The 14,143-nt window shown below is 42.9% G+C and overlaps 1 protein-coding gene and 1 pseudogene across 1 annotated transcript in view; one reads left to right on the top strand and one right to left on the bottom strand.

Annotated features, from left to right (window-relative positions):
* The window catches only part of LOC136881827 (neurogenic protein big brain), a 342,022-nt gene that overhangs the window by 123,551 nt on the left and 204,328 nt on the right, over window positions 1-14,143 (bottom strand). The window lies entirely within an intron of this gene.
* Window positions 8,301-8,419, top strand: LOC136882482 (5S ribosomal RNA; annotated as a pseudogene).

The following is a 14,143-nucleotide window of genomic DNA, read 5'->3' as shown; positions in this document are numbered from 1 at the left end:
AACCAAACCATGTGTGAGGACTCCTAAAGCTAAACGTATAATCCGATTTATAAAATAAACAAAGGGATTCTTCCTCGTAAGAAATGGATATTGTTAATGAAAGAGCTTTTGTTTTCCCGGAAGATCACCGCGGCGTGATTTAAAAAGAGCACCGCTTGTGCTATGTACGAAATGCACCGGTTAGTAAAACCTGTTCTACTTCTGTGTAGAACGAATGAATATAGATCAAGCTGATCAATGGGGAAAACATTTGCCTCTGTGGAAAAGTAGTACAGTGTCAGTCTCCGGATCCCAAAATAGCGGGCTCAAACCCGGCAGAGGTAATCGGATGACTGTGGCCATACGATTCTTCTTCTTCTAGTGAAAAACAGAAAGTATTCTATACCTCCATATAAAATAGAGAATTTCGAATGCATAGATCAAGTTTCGAAATCTTCTTTCTTTCTTTCTTTCTTTCTTTCTTTCTTTCTTTCTTTCTTTCTTAATTAATCCGTTTACCCTTCAGGGTTGGTTTTCCCCTCGGACTCAGCGAGGGCAGTGTCCTGGAGTGTAAGACTTTGGATCTGGAATACAACTGGGGAGGATAACCAGTACCTCGCCCAGACGGCCTCACCTGCTATGCTTAACAGGGGCCTTGTGGGGGGATGGGAAGATTGGAAGAGATAGACAAGGAAGAGGGAAGAAAGCGTCCGTGGCCTTAAGTTAGGTACCACCCCGGCATTTGCCTGGAGGAAAAGTGTGAAGCCACGAAAAACCACTTCGAGGATAGCTGAAGTGATAATCGAACCCCCTCCCTCCCAAGGCTGAGTGGACCACGTTTCACCCTTCGTAGCAGCTAATCATACTGATCATTATACCGCAGATGCGGCCTAGTCGTCGATATATACACTATGTAACTTGTAGGAACTGTGCTACGATTGTGTAGTTGCGCTGTTCGCTGCAGGAAAGTAACTCTGGTACACTTGTTGGGAATCGAGTCCACCACTTTCTGCGCTACGTGGTATTTTTCACATTCTAAGATTATATTATGTCCGCCTCTGTGGTGTAGTGGTTAGTGTGATTACCCGGAGGCCCGGGTTCGATTCCCGGCTCTGCCACGAAGTTTGAAAAGTGGTACGAGGGCTGGAACGGGGTCCACTCAGCCTCGGGAGGTCAAGTGAGTAGAGGTGGGTTCCATTCCCACCTCAGCCATCCTGGAAGTGGTTTTCCGTTGTTTCCCACTTCTCCTCCAGGCAAATGCCGGGATGGTACCTAACTTGAGGCCACGGCCCCTTCCTTCCCTATACCTTGTCTATCCCTTCCAATCTTCCCATCCACCCGCAAGGCCCTTGTTCAGCACAGCAGGTGAGACCGCCTTGGCGAGGTCATCCTCCCCAGTTGTATCCCCGATCCAGAGTCTGAAGCTCCAGGACACTGCCCTTGAGGCTGTAGAGGTGGGATCCCTCGCTGAGTCCGAAGGAAAAAGCGACCCTGGAGGGTAAACAGATAAAGAAGATGAAGATTACATTATTCAAGTCCGGTACACATGCAGGATGGTGCAGGTGAGTCGAATACCAGGTGACAGGGATGATACCCATGTCCAAGCCCCATTGGTATTATGCTTGTCTGCTAAGGTTTAATGGGAATGTTGGATTGGACTGCGCATAGTAGAAATGATTGTTTTCGTTTTAAATCATTATAGTCGCATCGTGAATCTAGTTACATTCAACGGTCCGTTTATTTGTGTGAATAAGGATGACATGTGGTGACATTGCACGTGTGTACAAAAGGGTTGCGAAAGGGAAAGGGAGGTTTGCGCCTCTCGCATATTAACAGCTATTCTTATTAATAATAGGAGCCATCCAATATACTGCCAGCACTGTGGGACAAGCTCGTGCTTCCATTAGTTACGGTCACACAGGGGCAGGGACAAGCGGGAGGGCGATCTTGGTGCACGAAGTTGTAGAGAAATTTTTTTTGTTTCTTCTGCCGCTTTTCCAACAGCTATGAGGTCGCACACGCCGGACCCTGTTTTACGGCCGGATGCCCTTCCTGACGCCAAGCCTATATGGAGGGATGTAATCCACGACCCGGCTGGGAATCGAAACCGCGACCCTCAACGCTGATCATTCAGCGAAGGAGTCGGACTAGAGAAAAACTTTTTTCTTCCACGTAAATACGTTTAATTCTTGCCATAAATTAAAGAGATAAATCTTAATCTAAAAGAATAAAAATGTTAAATGATATAAATATATAACCGCTTCCGCGGTAGAGGAAGCGTGCCTGGCTCTTACCCGGACGCCCCGGGTTCGATTCCCAGCAAGTCAGGTTTTTTTACCTGGATCTGAGGGCTGGTTCAAGGTGCATTCAGCGTACGTGATTACAATTCAAGAGCTACCTGACGGTGAAATAGCCGCCCGGTCCATTAAGCGAAGAATAACGGCCGAGAGGATTCGTCGTGCTGACCACACCACACCTCATAACCTGCAGGCCTTCGGGATAAGCATTGGTCGCTTGGCAGGCCATGACCCTTCGGGGCTGTATGTTTTATTGTATTATTTTTAACTAGTTTTAATGTTAGGGCATATTTAAAAAAATAAGGTCTATTACAAGCATGTGATTTCAATCTGTAAGCTGAAGAAAATAATATTACTTCTCGAAACATATACTTATATATATATATATATATATATATATACACATGTATTTGATGTATTAGTAAATACACTAGTCCGCCTCTGTGGTGTAGTGGTTAGTGTGATTAGCTGCCACCCCAGGAGGCCCGAGTTCGATTTCCGGCTCTGCCACGAAATTTGAAAAGTGGTACAAGGGCTGGAACGGGGTTCACTCAGCCTCGGAAGGTCAAATGAGTAGCGGTGGGTTCGATTCCCACCTCAGCCATCCTGGAAGTGGTTTTCCACTTCTCCTCCAAGCTAATGCCGGAATGGTACCTAACTTAAGGCCACGGCCGCTTCCTTCCCTCTTCCTTGTCTATCCCTTCCAATCTTCCCATCCCCCCACAAGGCCCCTGTTCAGCATAGCAGGTGAGGCCGCCTGGGCGAGGTACTGGTCTTCCTCCCCAGTTGTACTCCGACCCAGAGTCTGAAGCTCCAGGACCCTCGCCGAGTCTGAGGGAAAAACCGACCCTGAAGGGTAATCAGGTAAAGAAGAAGAAGAAGAAGAAGTAAATACACTAGATTTTGAATTGTTTTGACAATTGTGACAAAGGCGGACCTTTAAATAATAATAAAATAATGTTATTTGTTTTACGTCCCACTAACTACTTTTACGGTCTTCGGAGACGCCGAGGTGCCGGAATTTAGTCCCGCAGTAGTTCTTTTACATGCCAGTAAATCTACCGACACGAGGCTGTCGTATTTGAGCACCTTCAAATACCACCGGACTGAGCCAGGATCGAATCTGCCAAGTTGGGGTTAGAAGTTCCTCTCGTTGGCATAATCGAAATGGCCAGGTATAGTCACATAGTGGCTAAATTGTGCAAGAAAATGGGAAAGCATGGAAAACTATGTTTAGCACCACCGACAGTAGGGTTCGAACCCACCATCTTTCGAATGCAAGCTCACAGCTGCGTGGGTAAGTTAATCTTCATATACTGAGATACTGGTTGGTTTCATAACGTTGGGTGATTTCCCTAAATAATTATTATTCAGGCTGGCAGCAATGACGGGTCTTGGTTAGCTCCACCAGAGACCACTTTGAAACTATTTCAAGTGTGTGTTCACAGCCCAATCAAGGCTAGAGCGAGCGAGGCCTTTAGAGACTGGTTTATAGTCGGCTTGCGACAGCCACACCTGCTTCTTAATAATTAGAAATGGTCGCCGTTAACTTATCGATATTATACACGTCTTGTAAGTAGCCTGTAATGGAATGTCTCGAAATTAAATCACTTTCACGAGCTCACCGTGTTCCGGAACAAACGTGAAACAAGAACACAAGGACTCTTTTGAACAAATCACATGGTTATTTGCTTTATTGTCACTATGTTTCATCAATCATACCTGCCAACTTTTAAAAAAAACATAAATCAGGAGATTTAGATATGAAAATCAGGAAAAATAGGGAGGAATCAGGAGATACAACTGATCAAAACTGTTTATTCTACATGTTTTGCACAATACAGGAGTACTATGCTATTATCTCAAAACACGACTGTTGTTAAATGAGGCTACAAGGCTAAAAATTATACTTATGTATTCCCTCACAGGAAGTATGTGAGTGAGATAATCGGTCTCTGATAAGTCTTCCGAAAATACTATGAATTCATGCTCCACACGTGTGAATCAGTCATGCAGTCACGTACTTAGAAAATGCATAGATTAATATATTGCATCATGCGCCCGCACGATTATGAGAAGCGCAGTGTTATTTTTATCAAGTAATAAATTTAAACTCGCCAGAATTATCTCGAAATGGCTCCTAAAATCTCTAGAAAAGTCATTAGTCGCTATCTTTGAAATCATGTCAGAAAATGACTCCAAATCTAGCAACTAGTCTCTAGAATCGAGTAGACTGATGCGAACGAACAGGAACATAACACGCGAGAACGAGAGATTGACATTCGATATATGCGTCGCGATACACATGTTTCAATAAATATCGGATATTCGCGCGCATTTCTCCTATTAATAAACGTGGATATTTTTCATTTCAAAGCGGCCCATGAGCGAAGGACTTTCGGCCACTTGCGTAGAAAGCTGAAATGGCGGGATTTGAAAACAAATGCTAAAAGTTCACTAAAAAATAAGCTAAAATCCGTAGAAATAATAGAATAATCGGGAGGCGGTAGAAACTGTCGAAAATCAGGAGTCTCCCGCCTAAATCGGGAAAGTTGGCAGGTATGGAAAGGAGTGAACGAAAATTCTAGGTGCTTCGTCATCAGATAATTGCTCAAGAGAAGATTTGTTTTACCGTTTGTATAGTACACGATTCTTCTTCTTCTTCTTTCGTTACAGCCTCTGTAGGACCGACGGAAGTTTTTCATTGGTTTGGATTTTTTCATCTCCTCCCAGAACCTCTTCATCCTCTCTCTCTCTCTCTCTCCTTCTCTCCCGTTCTTCACAGCTGATATACAGAATGTAACAGAACTATACCGACGAACAAAACAGGGATGCTCTTCGTGTTATGTTAACAACGATGGTTGCAATCGGATTGGCCGAGAAAATGTTTCTTTTCCAGAAAATGTGGTAACTTTATTACTTCCGAGCGTGCGATTCAAATTGATGGTAATCTTTCATATTTTGGTCATATTTCCCCGTGAATTTTCCTGTTTTTTGTCATATTTTTTTTTCTTTTTATTCCAAATTCGCATACCGGCTTTCGGTCGCCTCAAAGACGGATCTTTTACATCTCGTAATTGTTGTCTAATTTCTTCCAATTCCTTAGAAATACATACTGATGTGAATTAGGAGGATAAGCTGTATAGAGAGCGACAGAATAGTGAACCTCAATTGAACTCTAATGATCTGACGTATTTCAAATACTGTATGGCCCATTAACATCCTGCAATGTTGAGCAAAATTACAGACAACAGTTAGGAGATGTAAAAAAAAAACTGTCTTTGAGACGAATGAAACCCGGTATGCGACAATGGAATAAAAACATTAAAAACATGGCAAAAACACGAAAATTCACGGAGAAATATGATTCGTTACAAGTCAATGTTGCGTTAAAATAGAAGATCGTTCCTATCTGAAAACTTTAAAATATAACTTATATAATTTGCTATCGTAATTCTTTCTGATCGCCCACCAAAATGTGGCATTCATTATTTTCATTCTGTGCAGAGTCGAGAGTAAACAAATAAATTCAAAATATAATAATAAAATTAATATTATTAATTATTGAATGTTTTATATTTTATAAGTATATTTTCATCCGACTCGTTGGCTGAATGGTCAGCGTACTGGCCTTCGGTTCAGAGGGTCCTGGGTTCGATTCCCGGCCGGCTCGGGGATTTTAACCTTCATTGGTTAATTCCAGTGGCCCGGGGGTTGGGTGTTTGTGCTGTCCCCAACATCCCTGCAACTCATACACCACACATAACACTATCCTCCACCACAATTACACGCAATTACCTACACATGGCAGATGCCGCCCACCCACGTCGGAGGGTCTGCCTTAAAAGGGCTGCACTCGGCTAGAAATAGCCACACGAAATTATTATTATAATTCTTCTTCTTTCTTCTTTTTCTACCGCTTATCCCACATCTGTAGGGTCGCGGGTGCGAACTGTGTAGCACATGTGGATTTGGCCCTGTTTTACGGCCGGATGCCCTTCCTGACGCCAACCCTATATGAAGGGATGTAATCACTATTGCGTGTTTCTGTGGTGGTTGGTAGTGTAGTGTGTTGTGTGAATATGAAGAGGAAAGTGTTGGGACAAACACAAACACCCAGTCCCCGGGCTAAAAGAATTAATCAGAGACGATTAAAATCCCCGACTCGGCCGGGAATCGAACCCGGGACCCTCTGAACCGACGGCCAGTACGCTGACCGTTCAGCCAACGAGTCGGACAAATTATTATTAAACATCGGCAAGATTTTGAAGATTTCGGAAATATTTATTGTCATCTTTTAATACATTTTAGGTCATAAACATCCAGGCCCTACCTTTTTTTTTTTTTTTGCTATTTGCTTTACGTCGCACCGACACAGATATGTCTTATGGCGACGATGGGATAGGCCTAGGAATTGGAAGGAAGCGGCCGTGGCCTTAATTAAGGTACAGCCCCGGCATTTGCCTGGTGTGAAAATGGAAAACCACGGAAAACCATCTTCAGGGCTGCCGACAGTGGGGCTCGAACCCACTATCTCCCGATTACTGGATACTGGCCGCACTTAAGCGACTGCAGCTATCGAGCTCGGTCAGGACCTACTTATCATCACCCTCACGTGAATGTGAAACCAGCCTGATCAAACTGTTTTGTAGTCATTACTGTAAACCATATTAGATTAATATTGAATGAGCGACCCCACGAGCACTTCGAGCGGTAAATAATTACTCGGCTAATCCGATTTCAAGCGAGTGTCACATGGAGCTCTAAATAGTGGTGAGGTGAAACCTGTCACACACCTTCAGAGCTATGATAAATTAATGATTAGTCCATACTGTGTTATTGGAATTAAATTGTCAGGAGAAAACTTCTCCCACAATACAAGATGCGGCTCATCTCTTGTAGTGTTGGCTAATGAGTATATAATTCGAAGCAGTGTATCGATTTATTCAAGTGTCCGAGTGAATCGATTCACAGGAACGGCGAGCTCACGGCACACGGTTCAGCAGACTAGCAGCAGACAGTGCTGAGTGGCTCACTCACGGATCAGTGAGACACAGCACTAACACGGTTCATTATCGGCACAATGGACATTGGCGGGGAGCCGAACTTCCCCTGCAGCGAGACCTACAGAGCCTCGGCACACTGAAAGAATCGTACGCAATCACGGATCAGTGAGACTTACCATGAATACAATAAAATTTCCATGTTCTTTGAAATAATACACGAAAAGACTAGACAAACAATTGATAGGCAATCTCCCACCTGGGCGACAGCTCTAAATGCAGATCATTAATGACTGTGTTTATAGATATTTTTGTCACCTAATTCTATATACTTATTTAATGGAGTTATCACTTGGGGAAAAGGTTTTGTAATATCAAACCTCGATGCGCTGTTGTAAAGAGATGGCTGCAGGAGAAACCTGAATCTGAAAGGCAGATGATGCATAGGAAAGCAGTTCATAGAATGAAGACCAGATGGCAGCACAAAGCACTGATTTTTTTTTTTTTTTTGCTTTACGTCGCGCCGACACAGATAGGTCTTATGGCGACGATGGGGCAGGAAAGGGCTAGGAGTGGGAAGGAAGCGGCCGTGGCCTTAATTAAGGTACAGCCCCAGCATTTGCCTGGTGTGAAAATGGGAAACCACGGAAAACCATTTTCAGGGCTGCCGACAGTGGGGTTCGAACCTACTATCTCCTGAATACTGGATACTGGCCGCACTTAAGCGACTGCAGCTATCGAGCTCGGTACTGAATGTTATTGCTGCTGTCTTATCAGTACACACTACACAGATGCAATAGGAACGGTGACTCCAATGTGCCGTGAATCGAATCACTGTATCGATTCACTAACGTGAACGGAATCAAATGAATCGATTCAGAAAAATTAATCGAATATCCCATCACTACTCTCTTGCCATACCTGACAAACACACTGCTGTTTACAACCGCTCCTTCGTAATCTCTGCGTCCAGGTCATGGAATTCTCTACCTGCGAAAATTAGGCAACGTTCCCTCTCACTGCCAACGGCCATACCATGTTGAATACACCGGTACTCGTCCAATCACCGCAGTTAAGGAAAATTGGGCGTGGTCAGTACTTGGATGGGTGACCTCTTGGGAAGAGAACGAGCCATTGGCTCCATTCCCTTTTTGTCTGCCTCTATGGTGTGCCAGTTAGTGTGATTAGCACCCACCCCCTGAGGACCGGGTTCGATTCCCGTCTCGGCAACGAGATTTGAAAATTAGTACGAGGGCTGGGATGGGGTCAACTCAGCTATTCTCGAAGTGGTTTTGCCAACGGCCATACCGTGTCGGCATGGTCAGTACTTCCTTTTGACCCCGAGAATCTTCGGTGTTGGTTTTGTGATCCTCTTCACCACGTGTATTTTCTGTGCTAGTTTCGTATTTTACAGGATCAGCGGGGGAGTTGACCGTGCGATTAGGGACGCGCAGCTGTGAGCTTGCATCCGGGAGATAGTGGGTGCGAACCCCAGTGTCGGCAACCCTGAAGATGGTTTTCCGTAGTTTCCCATTTTCACACCAGGCAAATGCTTCCGTATTTTGTTCATTGTCTATAAGTTACCACCTAGTCTACTCATTCAAAACTGACGTGAGCACCTGCATGTTGCAGAGCGGATATGGAAATGATGGTCTGACATAGGAGACAATCGAAAAGTGAACACAACTTCCTGTTTCCGGCAGCCTTACCAACCTATGAAACATGTTCTTTCTTAAAGAACTTGGGAAAAGAAGGTGCAGCAGAGAAAAAAAGCACTGATTATAAACATTATTACCAGAGCCAGGAGTTTGATGACCTAAAAATGTTTTAAAAACTTCTATAAATGACGGCAAAGATGCAGTAAAATGATCCAAAAACTTAAAAAAAATGACAAATTTAAAATAAAATTTTACAATCAATTTACAAATCAAGTTGTGCAGCCTACATTTATGTTTTCGACATTATAATAAGCTCACGGTCTTTTGCCATAACAAGAAAACGAGGTGAAATTATTTACGTTTCGCAGAGAACTTTGCTCAGCGTCTTCAGGAAAAAATCTCGAATGTTCAGGAGGGAGTTTCTCTCTCCTGGAGTGTGGACATTTCGAAGAAGTAAGGGGTGAACAAAGTTTCTTTTAGTCCCCAGATTGACAAAGCGTTGTGAAGATTCTCAAGCCTTCGAATTCACCCTCACTTAAAATTGCGATAATATTAAATACCACACGTGTAAATGCTTCAAAATCCTCAACCATGTAAGAAAATTATTCAAAAAGTATAAAATGTTCTAATAAATTCCGTAAAATAACCAAAAAATGACGTATAATTTAAAAAAATGACCTAAAATACGAAATGGCCAAAATATGACAAAAATTACGTAATAAATTAGCATTTCTACAGTGTGGGAATTATGATCAGAATTTCTGTACAAGTTAGCACTGTCTGTTCTGAACCAATTAAAAGATGACATGCCATCAAAATCCTAGGCCTGATTATTAGTATTGTTACCGCTATATTAAAACAGTTTACTAAAAACAGCTTTGGCAAACCCGTCCGTCTGTTCTACTGGATCGATTTGCTTCATTTTTGTTGTATTCTCTCCAAAATTACCTGCCGGTGAATCATGAGGCATTGATAGGTCTCTAAGTTCAGCCAACTTTGAGTAATCATAAAATCAAATCATTATATGATCACTCCAATACTTACAGATGAAGGCTTACCCTAACCCGCAATACATTCTGTACCTAGCGGGTTGCTAAGCGACCAATACTTTCATAAGTGATATAAGTGATTTTTCATCCTTAACAATGTCCGGCTCCATAGCTACAGTATATGATCAGCGTTGTGGCCTGGATTCGACTCCCGACAGGGTCGGGAATTTTAACCATAATTGGTTAATTCACCTGGCACGGGGAATAGGTGTATGTGCCGTCTTCATGATAAGTAATTTTCATCCTCATTATGTCCGGCTCCGTGGCTAAATGGTTAGCGTGCTGGCCTTTGATTACAGGGGTCCCGGGTTCGATTCCCGGCAAGGTCCAGAATTTTGACCACCATTGGTTAATTTCGCTGGCATGGGGATGGGTGTATGTGTCGTCTTCATCATTATTTCATCCTCATCATGACGCGCAGGTCGCCTACGAGCGACCAATCAAAAGACTTGCACCTGGCGAGCCGAACATGTCCTCGGACACTCCCGGCACTAAAAGCCATACGCCACTTGATTTCATCATCACGACGCGCAGGTCGCCTACGGGAGTCAAATCAAAAGCCCTGCACCTGGCCTCTCCGGAGGCCACACGCCATTATTATCCTTAATAATGTGATTGTATGCAGCCATGTTTGATTACTGCCTGTCAACACTTCCTCTGATCAGGGAGATATTTTTCCCAGCTTCTCAATATAAAGAACGTTCCTAATAAACTTACATGCTGCTAATAGGAAACATCGAAGTGGGCACAGACGGGAAGGTATCAAGTCGACTAGCCTTCTGACCATTACCAGTAATAAAGCGCAGGGACAAGCTCTTGCAAAGGTGGATGTCTACATACAAGAAACAGTATTCAGTAAGGGCAAATTGTGCTTCGCACTATCTCGGGCAAGATCGCTTGAACGTGTTAAGTGTTATACAGCACATAACGAATGAATCAGTTATGATGTACCAGGTATTATATATTCATAAAATCATTGAAGAGGGCAGGCAAAACAATATGACTGCGAGAGGCATATCAAGACAAGTTATCTGACCTATTTATAACGAAAGAAGCGAAGCAGCGCGGGTACTCCAGTTATGATTACAGTTTTTGTGTGATTTGTGTTTGTAATGTACACTATTCTAGTGGTTAAGTAAAAGAGGACCTTGAGCCCTAACTTCGCCACCAATAAAGACATTATCTATCTCCCATCTCGCATGAAGTTCACATGGAGACACTGGACACAATGTAGAAGCTTGACATCTAACCTGGGCCACGCAGGTACAAACTGAATTTAAAATTCTAAGCTATAATTTTGACACAAAGTTTGACGTAAATACCTCCATGTACGATCATATTTGTGTGTGTGTGTGTTACCCAGCCTGTTTTGTGCTACTATAAACCCGCTCTCCAGTTTATATTAAAATGAACGTCATTGCAGCAAAAAAAGAACGGAATAACGAAATATATCACAGTGAACAAGTAGCTGTTTTCAAATAAAATTTACGCTGTGATAAACTAAGTCTTCAATACGAAATAGAGAGAAAATGTGTGTGTGTGTGTGTGTGTGTGTGTGTGTGTGTGTGTGTGTGAGTGAGAATATTGAATTGAGTTTGAATTTACTGATAATTTACATGTTTATGAACACAACAACTAAATTTTTAAATATTAAAATGTTAAACATTAAACTTTAAAAATTGAAATGCAGATACCAAATCCAGTAAAATTAAAACATAGGAGGGCTATTTTTTAATTAAGGACCGTTTGTCAATAAAATATGAACCACTATATATGTTTGACTTATTCCCTTTTCATGCCTCTTTTCAAACCACAGTTCAACCAAGTCCGCACATCTGTTTTGACTGGATTCACGGTCATTGTGCAATATTTGGAAACGAGAAAGTTGATCTTCTGGCAAAAGCAGCGGCTACATCTAATTTCGAAATTGGAAATTACTTATGATAAAACGTCACCTAGCTACGCTAAAAACATCATAAAGAAGCAAGTAATCCATCAATGGAACAACATTTGGACTTCTTCCACTAGAGGCCAAGTCACCAGAGAAATATTCTTCCCTGAGGTTTTCAACCGCTTGCAAAGTAACTTGTTGGTGCCAAGCTTTGAAATTACTCAATTTTTGACTGGTCATGGCAAATTTGGTTATTATTTTCATCGATTTGGATCAATCCTCCCGATGGCTACATGTGTGTCTGTGGATCCTCACAAACAGTGGACCACCTACTGTTTGAATGTGCTGCATTTGAAAGAAGAAGGCATGACTTGAACTCTCATTTGAATTATTGCAACACTGCATCATCAAAACCCCTGTATCATTTGTTTAACAAGCCATGCTGTTACTAATATTTTATTAACGTCATCCACTTCATTTTCTGCCGATTAGATACATGAATTCATTTTTACTATAACCCTGGTATACTATGTAAAATAGAGTTCCAAACTGATTTGGATATACAATAATAATAATAATAATAATAATAATAATAATAATAATAATAATAATACCTTAATCTAAATTTGCACATAATTTTATGCTTATCCAAACATTTGCCGTTGCGTGAGACACGTTTCAATAAACCCTCGTCATAGCAGTCTGAGAGGAACATCGTTTTACTTCGTCGTCAGTATGAAAACGCTTGCCGCTTAGAAACTTCTACGGGTGGAGAAAGGCACGGTAGTTAGTAAGCACTGTTCAAACGCAAACAATCGTCCAGTCTTTTGGCTGGCAGCATTTTGACCACTCTCCCTACAGCCTTGATCTTCCGCCCATTGACTACCACCTTCTTCTGTGTCTGAAGAACTTCCTCGGCGCCAAGCATTTTCACGCCGACGACGAAATACTGTAAAACGCCGATTCAGAAGTGGTTTATATCGCAGGCGGCAGATTTCTCCGACGAGGGTCTACAGAAACGTGTCTCACGCAACGACAAATGTTGCAGTAAGCATAAAATTGTGTGGAAAAGTAGCTGATGATATGAAGAGAGCATACACGTGTTAACAGTCAATAATATGTAGGTAAGGGTTATACTGCCCGAAGGCAGGTCCGAACCTCCGCAGAGGTGTTCCTGAGCCGGAGTTTACGTGCGGTAGGGTGACCAGTTCCTTTCCGCTCCTCCATTCCCTAACCCCCCGCCAACAGCGCGTGGCAACCCATCCAACTTCTGACCACGTCCAATGTTGCTTAACTTCGGAGATCTCACGGGATCCGGTGTTTCAACACGGCTAAGGCCGTAAATAATATGTAATAGTTCTTATTTTACGCACAAAGGTTACCAGGAAAAGCCGAAGATGAATTTGCGTATGATGATGCTGGTTTTAGAACGTTAAAGTAGTATAGTGTCCACCTCTGTGGTGTAGTGGTTAGTATGATTAGCTGCCACTCCCGGAGGTCCGGGTTCGATTCCTGGCTCTGCCACAAAAATTTGAAAAGTGGTACGAGGGCTGGAACGGGGTCCACTCAGCCTCAGGAGGTCAATTGAGTAGAGTGGGGTTCGATTTCCTCCTTAGCCATCTTCGAAGTGGTTTGCCGTGGTTTCCCGCTTCTCCTCCAGGCAAATCGCGGGATGGTTTTTCAATTAAGGCCACGGCCGCTTCCATCCCTCTTCCTTGTTTATCCCTTCCAATCCCCCCCCCCCACCGTAAGGCCCCTGTTCAGCATAGCAGGTGAGGCCGCCTGGACGAGGTACTGGTCATCCTCGACTGTTGTATCCCCCGACCCAATGTTTCACGCTCCAGGACACTGCCCTTGAGGCGGTAGAGGTGGGATCCCTCGCAGAGTCCGAGGAAAAAACCAACCCTGGACGGTAAACAGAAGAAGAAGAAGAAGAAATATATTTTTTGTAATACTTTCTTTCCATGGAATTGCTTGTTGTACTCATATTGTTGTTGTTGTTGTTTACTGTAAGTGGTCATTACCACCTGGATATTTCCCAATTGCGATGTATTTGTTAATAATAATAATACGCACAAACGAATTTGTTTGGCCACGTAACACCACTGTATGCATGAAACCAGTCTGGTGTTCCGTTCATAAGCGAAGCAAGAGCAACGAGCTGATGACCTATCTGTTAAGACGTCGCGCGGTCTATTTTGTAAAATCTGGGATAACCTAATTTTAGTCGACAATAAATCAACATGGGATTTGCTGGCAACATGGA

This window comes from Anabrus simplex, chromosome 10, assembly GCF_040414725.1.
Source record: "Anabrus simplex isolate iqAnaSimp1 chromosome 10, ASM4041472v1, whole genome shotgun sequence".
Taxonomy (NCBI): domain Eukaryota; kingdom Metazoa; phylum Arthropoda; class Insecta; order Orthoptera; family Tettigoniidae; genus Anabrus; species Anabrus simplex.
Note: the sequence above shows the minus strand (reverse complement) of the source record. Positions and strands in the feature narration are given on the sequence as shown.